The sequence below is a fragment of the Meriones unguiculatus genome, chromosome 2, assembly GCF_030254825.1.
Source record: "Meriones unguiculatus strain TT.TT164.6M chromosome 2, Bangor_MerUng_6.1, whole genome shotgun sequence".
Taxonomy (NCBI): domain Eukaryota; kingdom Metazoa; phylum Chordata; class Mammalia; order Rodentia; family Muridae; genus Meriones; species Meriones unguiculatus.
Genome location: NC_083350.1, coordinates 164,841,581 through 164,856,822, shown reverse-complemented (window position 1 = coordinate 164,856,822; position 15,242 = coordinate 164,841,581).

Below are 15,242 nucleotides of genomic sequence, written 5' to 3'. Positions count from 1 at the left end.
TATTTCTGCTAGAGGAAACTAATATATTGGCATTCGTGTGTATATTACTTGGTGCCTAAGAAGCAGTTGGGGCAGGAGGATCCTTTCATTCCTTTTCCTCCTGCCTAGCATCCTCTAGAACTTACAGTTTGACACTGACAGCAATCCTGCTCATTTCTAACAGTGACACTAAGACTGAAAGTTGGCAGGCTGGGGATATAGGTCAGTGGCAGAGCACTTGCCCAGCACATGGGAGGCTCTGGGTTCAATCCCATGGACTGAAAAAATTTAAAAAAAAAAAAAAAAAAAAAAAAAAAGACCACTATAAGATGTTTTAGTGACTTTCTAGCACCCAGGTAACTAGGAGGCAGAGTCAGAAATTGAGCCTTTGACTCCCATCTTCCCTCCCACTCAAGGGTCCTTATCCAGTTCACAAAGACGTTGTGCTCACATCATTCGTGTCCTTGGGCATGTCCTAGTTCTCCACAGCTAGCTCTAGCTGTGTGACCTCTGGCAAGGAGCTTAGTCTTGGTTCTTTCAGCTATAAGCTGAGAGAGATAAGATCACTATCTCAAGAGATAAGCTCACTTACCACAGACAGTGGCACAAAACAGCAAACATCCCTTACCCTTTTGTATTCTGAAATCTGAAATTAGAGATCCAGAGGAGTCAGGCTCTGGTAAAGGCCCTCTTCTGGGATGTAGACTGTCAGCTTGTCATATGTTTTCCTATGGTGGAAAGATAACTTGAGACCTTGATAGTTTCCTGTAAACGCAACAAATGCCTGGGTTAGTGGTGAACACCTGTGACCCAGAACCAAGGAAGATGAAGCACAAAGATGCCTACAAGTTCAAGACTACCCTAGGCAACATAGTGAGATCCAAGCCTTCTCAAAGAAATAGACACTAAATTCATTCATAGAGGACCTTCATGATCTAACCACCTCCAATTGGCTCCATTCTCAACTACCCTGTAACAGGCTCCCAGACCTCATCAGAACTGACACCATGGTGGAATTATCTTTCAGGCCACAGAATTCAGCTCATATACAACATTACCTGACAAAACAAAAACAAAGATCTAATCCATCAAAATCCATAGTTCTGGCAAGGCCCATCAATTTACTAACCTTGCTTTTGGCTTCTGTAGTTCTGCTTCTGGCTACCTGTTCTTTTAAATCGAAGAATGTCAACCCAGGATTTTTTTTTTTTTTTTTTTTTTTGTGCTTAAAGGCTCACACAGAACCTTTAAGTACACTGTGATCCAAACAGCCAGTTTACTTGCCAGTCCTCTAATAAAAACTTTCTATTGGCTTAACGCCATGTTCTAAGCAGTCTTCTCTGGTTGGTACCCCACACAACCCGAGTTAGAACTTTATTGTATGAAACTCTAACTGAACAAACAGAAACCATGAGAGACTATAGAACAGTTCCTTCTTGGATGCAGACTGTGCCCAGTGTTGGGAGCATAAGACAGTCCTAAACATATCAAGAAATGAACTCACCTCTCTTCTGAGGATCGACAGAAATTTAAGTGTAAATTATTGAGCTGGGGTAAATAATTAGGTGGAAATATTAATAAGAGGCAAATGGAATGAGCCGAATGGAATATTTAACTATTAGTATTAAAAGTATATTAATAAGTAATGTAATAGTAAAAGTAACAACTTTAATTCTTTTTCCCCCTCTACCAACCGATGCTAGCCAGGGCTACAGACATCCATTCAATATCCATAAGCACACAGTTATGCGTTTGCAAGGTTTGTCACTCTTACATGAAATTATGAAGTATGGATCAGTTTCTGCCTCATTGTCCCTTCTCATTACAATAGCCTAAGAAAACAAAGACTCAGCTGAAAACAAATTGCATTTTAGTGACTCTTCGACCTCCAGAGAGAAACAAGAGCAGTTTGTCCAAACCAGTTAACTTCAAACTTTCCTTTTTCTGCCCTTGGAAATGTTTATGTATGCTTTCAGTTGATAACCATGATTCATCTTCAGCTTCAGCAACCATAAAAAGTTGATTTCTAATGCACTGTAAATCTTTATATTTTAAAATAAAGCATTGATTTTAAAGTGAATCCATTGGAACATAAATACATTATATGACATCTTTTACTTGTTTAAAATAGATAATAGCTCTGCTTTATTTTTATTTATTATTGTGTGTGCATGATGTATTCATGTATGTGGGTGCCAGTGTTATGGCATGCCTATGAAGTCTCAGACAACATTGTGGGGTTGAATTCAAGGATTGAACTCAGGTCACCAAACCTTTGCAGTAAGCACTTTTTACCACTGAGACTTTTTTTCTTTTTTTAATTTTAATTTTAATTTTTATATTAATAACAGTTTATTCACTTAGTGTCCCAGCTGTAGCCCCCTCCCTCATTCCCTCCTTATTCTACCCTCCCTCATTCATCTCCTTCTATGCCCCTTCCCCAATCCATAATAGGGGAGGTCCTCCTCCCTTTCCATCTGACCCTAGCCTATCAGGCCTCATCAGGACTGGCTGCATTGTCTTCCTCTGTGGACTGGTAAGGCTGCTCCCCACTCAGGAGGAGGTGATCAAAGAGCAGGCCACTGAGTTCATGCACTGAGGCATTTTTCTAGTCCTGACTCTGCTTTAAATTGAAAACATTGCAATATTTCTTTTCTTTTTTTTTTTTTTAACATAAGCTTCCATCTTTCTTCCTCCAGGTTTATTGGGCTGTGATATGTTTTGTGCCTGAAAAATCTATTACTTCATTTCCTATGACCTTAAAGTTCTGTGTATTTTAGAAGAAAGGAAACAACTATTTTGAGTTAACATTATTAGTAGCAAATACCTGATTAAAACAACATGACATGGGCCTGCAAGATGGCATAGCTAGTAAAAGCATTTTCTGCCATGTCTGATGAGCTGACCTAACTTCAATCCCCAGAACCCGGAAAGCAGAGGCAAAGAACTGATCCCTGCACATTTCCCTCTGCTCTCCACATGTACACATGCATACACACAGCGACATACACAGACATACACACACAGGCATACAGACACAAAATAAATAAGTACAGATATTTTTTTAAAAGATAAATTTTGACAAAATCAAAGTAAAATGTTAGTGACGATGTATATGGTTCATTCTCCTTAAGATTAAAAGCGAAGACCTGTCAACCACTTAACACAAGCAACTCCATCATTAGAGTTACCTTTAAGAATGTACATGTTTCTACCACAGCCACCTGCAGCAGGCAGGCAAGCTGACCACAGGGTGTGAGAGTGAAAGAGCTGGCCCCACCCTTCACTGGCTGCAACACTGTAGAGTGGGTTCTGCACCTTGCCTGGGCAGCAAAGTAGAGCTGTCCCTGGTGACATGGGAGGAGAGCTGGCCCTAGTGACTGGGCACTGGAGTGCTGGCGGGCTCCCCAACTTCACTTCCACCCAGGCCCAGATCCAGGGCTCTGAGCTGGCCCACGCCAACATCTACCCCATCTATGACCTGCTCGGGCATGTAAAGGGGTTGGTCCTGCAGATCCAAAGCTGCAGGACCTCCATGACACAGGGCAACAACAGGATATGTGACAGGAGTCCCAGTGGGAACCCAGTATTGATAGTGTAGAAGAAACTAGGGGCCTCAAGCCAGACCAATGACTTAAAGTTGCAATGAATGTGCAAAGAGTATACTATGTGATACAGCATGACACACCACAGCGTCCCCAGGGAGATGGGGTTTGGTTTGGTTGGGGTTTTTGTTTTGTTTTGTTTTGTTTTGGTGGGTTTAGTTGTTATTATTTTTTTCATGATTTATTTATTTTATTTTGCGGGTATTTTGCCTGCATGCAACATGTGATGTGAACACGTGCATGCCTGGTGCCAAGGATCCCCTGGAACTGGAGTCACAGACAGTTGTGAGCTGCCATGTGGGTGCTAGGAACTGAACCCGGGACCTCTAGAGGGAGTGCCTAGTTGTTTTATTTTCTTTTCATTTTTATTTTTTGTTTTCTTTTGCAAGGGCTGAGGGCAAATATGAAGGGACTGGGAGATGAGTGGGATTGTGGCACACGAGGTAAAATTCACAAAGAGTCAATAAAAAGTTTTAAAAATGTACATATGTAATATAAATATTATTGGTCTTGTCCAACTCTGACGTGATTGTCTTTGTTTTATGTTACTATATTTTATTGTTATATGTTATTATTATTCCCCCAGAAGCCTGTTTGTTTTCTAAGGAGAGACAGAAAGAAAGCAGATCCAGATGGGAGGGGAAGTAGGAAGAAAAATGGAAGGAGTGGAGGGGAGAGAAACAGCAATCAGGATGTATTATGTAAGAAAGATCTATTTTTCAATAAAAAAAATATTTCCTACAAAAACATTATTCCTCAGGAAATATAATACAGTATTACAATGGGTAAAGGAGAATGAGAATAGGATTAAATGGAGTGGGGATGGGGGGGTGAGGTAGAGATTGGACTATGAGGAGGAAGAACAAATACTCAGGGCTTTTTGAAAAGCCAGATGGAAACATTCTACTAAAAAAGTTTCCAAAATATGTACTTACAGAAAAAGACGTTAAATTTATTTACTATATAATGGGGGAAGACAATGCCCCACCTTGACTTCATATGCTACTAAACAGAACTCCAGTACTAGGTATGGGCTACATCTTTTTGAGTCATTGGCCAATGAGGTCCCATAGTCTCCCCCTCAGCAAGCATTATGAGCTATTGCCATAGCCACCACCTGACAATAAAACCCTGTTGCTAAAGATAGTTCATAGTTACGGCAGAGAACATGGAGAATTCAAGCTGGTGCTCAAATGGGAGTTTCACGCCTACTAAATAGTGTTCATGCTGTTGAAAAGTTCTATACACACAATCGGAGGAAAAAAGAAATCATTAATCTCAACCAGCTGTAAACCCCGTAAGCTACAATAGTGAGCTGTCTGCAAAATATACTGGTGCAGCAGCAGTACAAACGTTATGGTTGTTAACAAACCACGTTTAAAGCTGAATTTAAAGGCTGCTCCGTGGGCTGATACTATACCCATAGATCATTGCATCAGCCGGTCTTCATAGGAGAAGCTGCTTCTTGCAGAAGAGTCTAATTAATATGGAGAGCACAGCTAGCCCTACAGATATGATAGACTTTGGAGCACTCGGTCCTAACTGGGATGTTATCATCACACTCTTCCCCTCAAGGCTCAGAAACTCTGCAAAAGAGGAGGCAGAAAGATTGTAAGAGCCAGAGGTGGTGGATGACTTCCAGGAAGCACATTTTCCAGACACAACCAGACTGATGTACATAAGAACTTATGGAGACTGTGACGTATGCACAAGACCTGCACAATCTCAAGACACCAAATCCCAGCACAGTAAAGAAGTGGGCACAAAGTCCCACTCTTAACCAAGACGCTACTTGTATTTGATAAGTGCTGTGAGAGGAGCACTTCAGTGTTAACGACACTCCAGAGCAGGCCTCATGCTCCAGAGTAGCTGGCCAAAAAATCAAAACACAAATCCAGCTTCAGGGGTTTTTGTTTGGTTTTTGGTTTGTTTGTTTGTTTGTGGGTTTTGGCTTTGTTTTGTGCCTTTTTGCCTTTTTAAAAAGTTTGCTTGTTTTATTTATTTATTTATTTATTTATTTACAGTTTATTCACTTTGTATCCCTCTCTCCTCCCCTCCCAATTCCACCCTCCCTCTCTCTTCTCCACCGCCCCTACACCAGCCCACTGATAAGGGAGGTCCTCCTCTCCTTCCCTCTGATTCTAGCCTATCAGGTCTCATCAGCAGTGGCTGCATTGTCTTCCTCTGTAGCCTGGTAAGGCTGCTCCCCCCTCAGAGGGAGGTGATCAAAGAGCAGGCCAATCAGTTCCTGTCAGAGACAGTCCCTGTCCCCATTACTATGAACCCACTGAACTACCATGGGCTACCTCTGTGCAGGGGTTCCAGGCCATCTCCATGAATGGTCCTTGGCTGGAGTATCAGTCTCAGAAAAGACCCCTGTGCCCAAACTTTTTGGATCTGTTGCCCTTCTTGTGGAGCTCCTGTCCTCTCCAAGTCTTACTACCTCCCACTTCTTTCATAAGAACTTGCAATGTAGACCAGGATGACCTCAAACTCACAGTGGTCTGCCTGCCTCTGCCTCCTGAGTGCTTAGATTAAAGGTGTGCATTACCACACCCAGCCAATTCTAGGATTTATAGTAACATCTTTCATGCACTTAATGTTAACTTTTATGAGCAGTATAAGGTCCAACTTCATTATTTACATGTAGATATGCAATTGTCCAGTACCAATTAATGCCTATTTTCCCCATTGTTTATTCTTGATGGTGTTATCAAATAGTAACTGAACACATTACATACATACATACACACACCCTAACACACACAGTGTTTATTTTTAGCTCTCGATGTTCCATTGGTCTACATATCTGTTTTGTACTAGTACCATACTGTTTTGACTATAAAAGCCTTGAAATAGAATTTTAAATCTGAAATGTGATGAATCAAACATTTTTGTTTCTCAAGATATCTAGTGTCTTCTGTAATATCATATAAAATTTATAACTGTTTTTCTATTTTTGTGAAGACTCTCCTTGAGATTTTGGTGTGGAGTATTTATGATATTGAATCAATAGATCTCTTTGACATTGAGACTATTAATTCCCATTCATGAAAATAAGGTGCCATCCCATTTATCTGTTTCCCATATTGTTTTTCAAATTTTCTCACTTATGTTAATGTATTCTATTTCGTGGATTTTGATGAATTCTATGTGATTAATTTCTTAACTCATTTTTCAAATAGTTACATCATGTAGATTTTTGCATGCTGATTTTTTTATCCTTCAACTTCACTGAATTAATTGGTTCCGACAGCTTTTGGGTGAAGTTTTCTATTTATAGGAACATACCATCCATAATCTATCTATAAGCCATGTCTTCTTCCTTCTGTCTTTGCTTTTTTCCCCCCTTACTGCTTTGGATGGGACAACTTTGTTGATTGGACGGAATAAGAGTATAAGACTGTGTCTTGCTCCTGAAATTGAGAGGAAAATCTTTCCAGCTTTCCATCATTGGATGTGATGTAGCTCTGGGCTTGTCATTGTGGTCAATACATAAATAAATAGATAGATAGATAGATAAATAAATTGGTTTATGCCAACTTACTTAAAGGTATTTATTGCTATGAACTTTCTTCTCAGCAACTCTTTCATTGTGTCCCATATGTCTTAGTATGTTGTACATTCATTTTTACTGAAGTCTAGGGAGTCTTTAATTTCTTTACCTCTGCTTAACTCAGTAGTCATCCAGTAGAGAGTTGTTCAGTTTTCCATGAGTTTATAGGCTTTCTGTTGTTTTGGTTGTTATTGAAATCTACCTTTAATCCTTGGTTGTCTGGTAGGATGCAAGGATTATTTCACATTGCTTGTATCTTTGAGACTTGCTGTAAGTGCCTACATAAAGAAATTGAAAAGATCTCTCATACTACCAACTTAACAGCACACCTGAGAGCTCTAGAACAATAAGAAGCAATAGCAGGACATAATCACACTGAGTATTGAAATCAGTAACAAAGAAACAAAATAATACAAAGAATAAATGAAACACAGAGTTGGTTCTTTGAGAAAATCAACAAGATAGACAAAACCTTATGCAAGCTAACTAAAAGACACAGAGAGAATATCCAAATTAACAAAATCAGGAACAAAAAGGGCGACATAACAACAGATACACAGAAAACCAAAGAATCACTAGGTCATACTTTAAAAAACTGTACTCCACAAAATTGGAAAAATCTAAAAGAAATGGACAATTTTCTCGATATATAACACTTACTAAAGTTAAACCAAGATCACACAATTTAAATAGACCTGTAACCCTAAGGAAACAGAAGCACTCATGAAAGTCTCCCAAACAAAAAAGCCCGGGACCAGATTGTTTGAGTGCAGAATTATCTCTAAATATCCCTAAAGGGGATGTCTTCACCAACCTCTCATCCCAAAGTTCAGGGAAATGTGTGAAAGAGGAGGCCCAAAACTTTTAAGAGCCAAAAGGGGATAGAAGACTCGAGGAAAACAGTGCCCTCCTGACCCAACAGGAACGAAGCACAGATGAAATCACAGACACCGTGACAGCTCGCACAGGGTCTGCGCAGGTTTAAGCCAGATGCGGTCCCAGTACTGAACGGGGACAGCGGATGCCCTTAACTGGTGTGTACACCCAGTGAGACTCCATTAGAGAAAACTAGTTTTTCCTTTGTAATCAAGTGCCGTTTACAGATGCCTTCTCGGTTTGTGCAGACCCCATACCCAACAGGAGATGGCCGACCTAAAGCAAATACAATGTTTTTCGGTTTTTTTTTTAACTTTTGATCTCATACTGCTTTCTTTAGGCTTTTTTTTTTTTCTTTTTTTTTAACCTTACTGGTCTTTGGCTTATATATTATGGTTTCCATTTAGTGGGGTGTATGTGTGTCTTTCTTGTAAGGTTTTTTTTGTTGACGGTGATGGTGCTTTTGGTTTTGGGGGTGTTGGGGGACTGCGTATTTTCTCTTTAACATTCTTTTTTTCCCCAAATTTTTTATTGATCTTTTTTTGTGAATTTCACACCATGCACCCCAGACCCACTCCTCTTCCCACCCCCTTGCAACCTCCACCCGAAAAAGAAAATAAAAACTAAACCAAACAGAGCATAGATAATCTCTCAGCACGGAAGCTGCAGTGCGTCACGGTGCGTCACGGCGCGTCACGGCACGTCACGGCTCTGTCCACACATCTTCACTTGCGTTTGCAATGGATGAGTCAGTGGTCGGTTGGATGCCTCTGGCTTCTGTAACACCGTCAATATTAGATCTTCACTTATCCTGTTGTTGCCCTGTGTCATGGAGATCCTGCACCTTTGAACCAACAGGACCGACTTTTCACGAATGCCAACAGTTCGCAGATGGTGAATTCATCCTGGATCGGGCCTGGGTGGTAGCCGAGCGGCTTGGCCTGCAGGCTCTCCTGCATCCATCCCTACCGCTTGGGTGAGCTCTCCAGCACGGCCTGGCTAGCATACCCAATGCCTCTGCTAGCAGGGGTCAGTGTGAGCGCTAAGGTTCTCATGCCTTCAGGGCCTGCTCAACTGCACCATACCTGCAGAGCCAGCTCTACTGTGCTGCCCAGTCAAGGTACGAGTTGTTTTTTTTTTTTTTTTTTAAAGAAAGAAAAGACATGGAGTTAGGCAGGTGGGAAAGACCTGGGAGGAGTTGGGGGAGGGAAAAGGCATGATCAGAATATATTGCAAAATTTTTTTTCAATAAAAATGCAAAAAAAGAAGCACTCAGGGAGGCTGATGCAAGTGGACATCTGCAAGTTCAAGGCCAGCCTAGTCTACAAAAGTGAACCCAGGACAGCCAAGGATTCACAGAGAAACCCTGTCTCAAAAAAAAAAAAAAGCAAACAAACAAAAACTGCCAAAAAAAAAAAAAAAGATTTTGCAGAGCAGTAGTGGCACAAAGCTTTAATCCCAGCACTTGGGAGGCAGAGACAGGGGGATCTCTGTGAGTTTGAGGCCAGCCTGGTCTAAAGAATGAGTTCCAGAACAGCCAGGCTACACAAAGAAACCTTTTCTCAAAAAACAAAGACAAACAAAAACACAAACAAAATATTTGTTTTGTTTATACATGTTCATGCATTATTTGCATGCATGCATATTTCTGTACCATATACATGCCTGGTGCCAGATGCCCTGGAACAGGAGTTTACAGATGGTTGTGAGCTGCCAGGCGGGTGTTGGGACTGAACCTGGGTGGTCTACAGGAGCAACACGCACTCTCTAGTGCTGCAGCATCTCTTGTGCCCTTAAACTTTTAAACAGTGCTGAGACTCTCAAAGGCTTTTGAAGTTGGGCCTAACGCATTTTGCATTATGAGATGGCCATGAATTAACGGAAGAAGGAGCTTAAAGGTTATGTTAGGATGTTAGGCTGACAAGGAGTGGAGTTGTGTTGATTAATACTGTCGCCTTACAGGACTTAGAACTGCCTAGATCACAAGCCTTAGGAATGTACATGACGGATAGTCTAGATCAGCAGTTCTCAACCTCTGGGTTGAGATCTCTTTGGGGGCTGAATGACCCTTTTACAGGGGTCGCCTAAGACCATCCACTGGAAAACACAAATATTTGCATTGCAATTCGTAACAGTAGCAAAATTACAGTTATGAAGTAGCAATAAAAATTATTTTATGGCTGTGGGTCACTATAACATGAGAAACTAGTAAATGGTCTCAGCATTAACAAGGTCAAGACTAAGTTAACTAAATTGGGAAGATTCAGTTTAATTGTAGGTGGTGATATGGGTCTTAGACTGAATAGAAGGAGAGATGACACCAGCATCTTTGCTCTTGGCTTCCCAGCTGCTGCCAGGACTTCCTCACTATGGTTGTCTATATGCTTTAACCATCGCCCCAAAATAAACCTTTTGTTCTTTAAGTTGCTTTTGTCAGCTATTTGTTACAGGAATAAGAAAAGTAACTTACACATCCCTCAACTGGAAAATTCCTGACAAAGTTTTAGGTTTTTACTGTTTTCTTTTACCAAGGGTAAAGATCTTATGTATCAATAAGGGACTGTGGCCAAGGCTGGGGTTAGACTGGATACAGTTAGGGTTAGGCATATGCTAGGGAAAGGGTTAGGATTATTTTTTAGGGCTGGAACAAGGTGTAGGTGTAGGATTAAAGTTCTGGTAGGGTCTGGATTTAGGTTAGGATGATGGTAAAGGCCAGGACTACTGTTAGGATCGGGGTTCCAAAAGAAAAGTTAGGTTACGGCTAGGTTTTGGTTAAATTCAGGGATTAGGATTATGCAAGGCAGACCTGTCCATGTTTAAGACTGTAGCTGGTGTTATGACTAGAGTTAAAATTAGGGACGACACCTTACACCCATCAGAATGACTAAGATCAAAAATACAAGTGACAATACATGCTGGAGAGGATGTGGATAAAGGGGAACCCTCCTCCATTGCTGGTGCAAATGTAAACTTGTACAACCACTTTGGAAATCAATCTGGTGCTTTCTCAGACAATTAGGAATAGTGCTTTCTCAAGATCCAGCTTTACCACTCCTAGGCATATATCCAAAAGATGCTCAAGTATACAACAAGGACATTTGCTCAACCATGTTCCTAGCAGCTTTATTAGTAATAGCCAGAACCTGGACACCACCCAGTTTTCCCTCAACAGAGGGATGCAGAGACTGTGGTACATTTACACAATGGAATACTACTCAGCAATTAAAAACAAGGAAATCATGAAGTTTGCAGGCAAATGGTGGGAGTTAGAAAATATCATCCTGAGTGAGGCATCCCAAAAGCAGAAACACACACATGGTATATACTCACTTAAAAGTGGATATTCGACATATAATATAGGATAAACATACTAAAATGCGTACACCTAAAGAAACTAAGCAAGAAGGAGGACCCTGGGTAAGATGATCACTCCTCATTCAGAAAGGCAAATAGGATTGACGTCAGAAGAGGGAGAAAACAGGGAACAGGACAGGAGCCTAACACAGAGGGCCTCTGAAAGACTACCCAGCAGGGTATCAAAGCAGATGCTGAGACTCATAGCCAAACTTTGGGCAGAGTGCAGGGAATCTTATGAAAGGGGGAGATAGAAAGACCTAGAGGGGACAGGAGCTCCACAAGGAGTAGCAGAACCAAAAAATCTCAGCCCAGGAGTCTTTTCTGAGACTGATACTCCAAACAAGGACCGTGTATGGAGATAACCTAGAATACCTGCACAGATATAGCCCATGGCAGTTTAGTTTCCAAGTGGTTTCCCTAATAATGGGAACAGGGGCTGGCTCTTTGATCACCTCCCCCTGAGGGAAGAGCAGCCTTACCAGGCCACAGAGGAAGACAATGCAGCCATTCCTGATGAGACCTGATAGGCTAGGGTCACATGGAAGGGGAGGAGGATTGCCCCTATCAGTGGACTTGGGGAGGGGCATGGGATAAGAGGGAGGAAGGGTGGGATTGGGAGACGAGGGAGGGGACTACAGCTGGGATAAAAAAAGAATAAATTATAATTAATAAAAAAATAAATTAATAATAAAAAAATATTAGGGACAAGGCTAAGCTTATGACTTAAGTCAGAGAAGACTAGAAATATGGATAAGGCCTGGTTACAGTGTGAGCTGAGACTAGGATTAGGGTTTTAGGCTTGTGCTAGGGCTTAGTGTTAATATTAGAATCAACTACACTGGTCTTGTTAGATTCAGGGATAGGGTTAGGGCTGGTGTTATGGTCAGGGTTATAGGCTAAGTTACGGTTAACTTTATTCCTAGGGTTAAAATTCGAGTAAAGAGTTAGGACTAGGCCAAAGGTTAGGACTCAATCTTCAACTAGTTAGGATTAGGGCTAGAGTATTATTTACACACATATATTCATATGATTTTTATGTGTACATGTTTTGCCAGCATGCATGTCAGTGAGCCACGTGAAGTTTACGGTGTCTTTGGATGAGCTGGGACTGGAGTTACAGCCAGCTATGAATCACCATGTGGGTCCCAGGCAATGAACCTGGGTCTTCTGCAAGAGCAGTTAGATGAGTCACCTATCTCCCCAGCCTGTAATTTAGTATCTTTAAAACAATCTCTTAGCTCTACCTTTTATGAGCCACTGAAAGATAAAATTTAGGAGCACTTGCCAATACTGTCTAGGCATTGAGAGGAAGGTAAAGTTAGTGCAATCTCCCGCAGTCTGGCCTTAGCAACTTAGGAAAGATAAAGAACCTGCGATTGTTTTTTTATAGTCTTAAGAGTTGCTAGGACACAGAGCAGAGTCCAGCAGATGACGGCCTAAGGGAGTAAAACGGCAACAGGCCCTTGAGGCTCCAATCCTTTCCTAAGCAAGCACCCCAGTGCTGACTCCACTAAGTGCTAGATAACCTGCCAGCTGGATTAGGTAAACAGCTGAGTGTTTGATTTGAGCAGCTCCTAACTAGAAAAATCATACTTTCTTAAAGAAATGTAATCTCATCTAGGAATGTGGCTAGGTGGAGGGAGGCAGAGTCAGAAATGAAGCTAGGCTAGGCACGGTGGCACACTTCTTTAATCCCAGTACTTGGAAGGAAGACAGAGACAGGCAGATCGGAGTTCAAGGCCTGCCCCACAGGATATAAAATAAAACTGTCTTAAAAAAAAAAAAGAAAAGGAAAAAAACGTAAAGGGTTAAGGGGAGTAGAACACCATGAATGAATGAATGAATGAATGAATGAATGAATGAGGTGAGTAGATAGCCAATAAGAAATAAACAGGAAATGCATATGGCGTAGTTTGGTTGGTGATGTGTATGCTTGGCATACACAAAGCTAGATTTACTCTCCACCATCAAAATACAAATCAATTTAAAAGCCCAACAAATTAATGAAGGTAGGAACTACACATGAGAGCCTGGCCATGCGCTCCTTACCCACCCCTCTGCAGGGCCAAGGTGGGGGTTTGTAGAGAGGTCTGGGCCAGCATAGTGAGGAGTCCTGATCAAGGCATCTAAGTCCAAGATAGTCCTACAAGACTTTTTAGTTACATGAAAATGAATCCTTTTCCTTCTGATGGGTATAAAATAGTTCAGATTACGGTTCCCTAGCAATTCAGAGTTCTATTATCGTTAATTATATAAATAAAAGCAGATGTGTTTAATTTTCTGTACTCAGCACCGTGAAATTTAAAGATTTTCAACATTAAAAAAAAATCAAGGCCACTAGTATAGAGTAGGCATGTTGCTGCCTAGTCTTCTGAGAAAAGCTAGTAATTCAAACCAGTTAAGTTATAGTCAATGACCATTTCATTTTTATTAGGTCCAAAGGAGACTCCAACTCCCCAAACTCCAAAAGACTGTCCAAATAGCCAGGAATAAGCTCAAGCTGGGCTACAGAATCCTTACAGTAAAAGACAGCATTCCTCAGGAACTCAGAAGGCAGATCCCCTGTACCAAAAGGAGTCATTTCTCTTACCTTTGGCAGAAGGAATACATGCCTACCCGTGGCATCATCAGTACATCAAAGCCCATGCAGGCATCCCTAAGTACCTGTTACACATTTCAAAATCTATGCTACCTTCCTAGCATTTCTCCCCTCCTCCCCTATGCTGAACTCCCTCCAGCTCCAAAGCTTCTCTCCCCAGCTACCCATTCTTAGGACCCAGCCCTTCTCTTCCCCTCCCCGACTCTGCTTTTCTTACATTTTCTCTAGTCTCTGCTAGTCCCCCCTCTCCGGAAGCTAGAACTGGCCATGGTCAGTCTACTTTTCTTTCTGCTCTGGACTCCTGCAGATGCCTCTGGCTGTTCTCCCTCTTACATCTACAATAAAAACCTTCCCCTTAACTATACAAGGAGCAGTCATGCTGTCAGTTTATACTTCTAAAATGTATCCATCCAAAATGACTTGCATCCTTTCTATCCAGGAAGCTTTCAAATAGGAAAGGATATGCAACAGGCACAAAGTATTAATTGGGATAACTTTTCAACCTCCTTTCATGCCATTCTTTTATCTAAGTGACCATTTTACCAAATGATTTAAGGGCTTTTGAAGAAAAATAAGGAATTTTTCCAGTTTTTCTTCTGAGCTGAATCATGAGCCTGGAGTACACAGACTGATTATGAACATTATCTTCAATCTTATTAAGAAATGCAAATTAGTGGCTCCATTTCAGAGCAGGGGAATCAGAATCTCCAGAGATAAGCAGCCAGCTATCTGTCGTGACAATGGTTAGGCAGAAACCGAAAGGGCAGTGTGGGGTTGCAGCTTTTCACCTGCTCAGTCTTAACTAGAGCAAAGTAGAAATTCGCCCTGCTAGCTTTGGTAGAGCGCACAAGGCTTCCAGTTTTCAAAATGCAACTGAAACCACTGTGTGTTTTTCTCTGAGATACAGTTTTAAAGTTGAGTCTGATTATTCATTCTATAAATAAATACTTACTGATTTCTGCTTTTCTGAAGGAGGTGGGGAACATCAGGGATTTTTCATTTCTGGGAAAGTTAGGCTTAATAGCAAAGTGATCTTTATTTTCTCGTAAGACTGTTTAATTTACTTGCTTGTCACGAAAGGAAAGGGGGTGTTTTCTCTTTAGATTTGGGGATGCTACTACATAAATTTCTCAGGAAAACTGAAGTGGACAACGTATGCTATTTCTTTATGCTCTGGCCCCAAATAAATCACAAACACGGTTCAGTAGTGCACCTGCAAATTAGAAGGCTCAAGGAAACAATTTTAGGGCCTAACACTAGCAGGATTTAG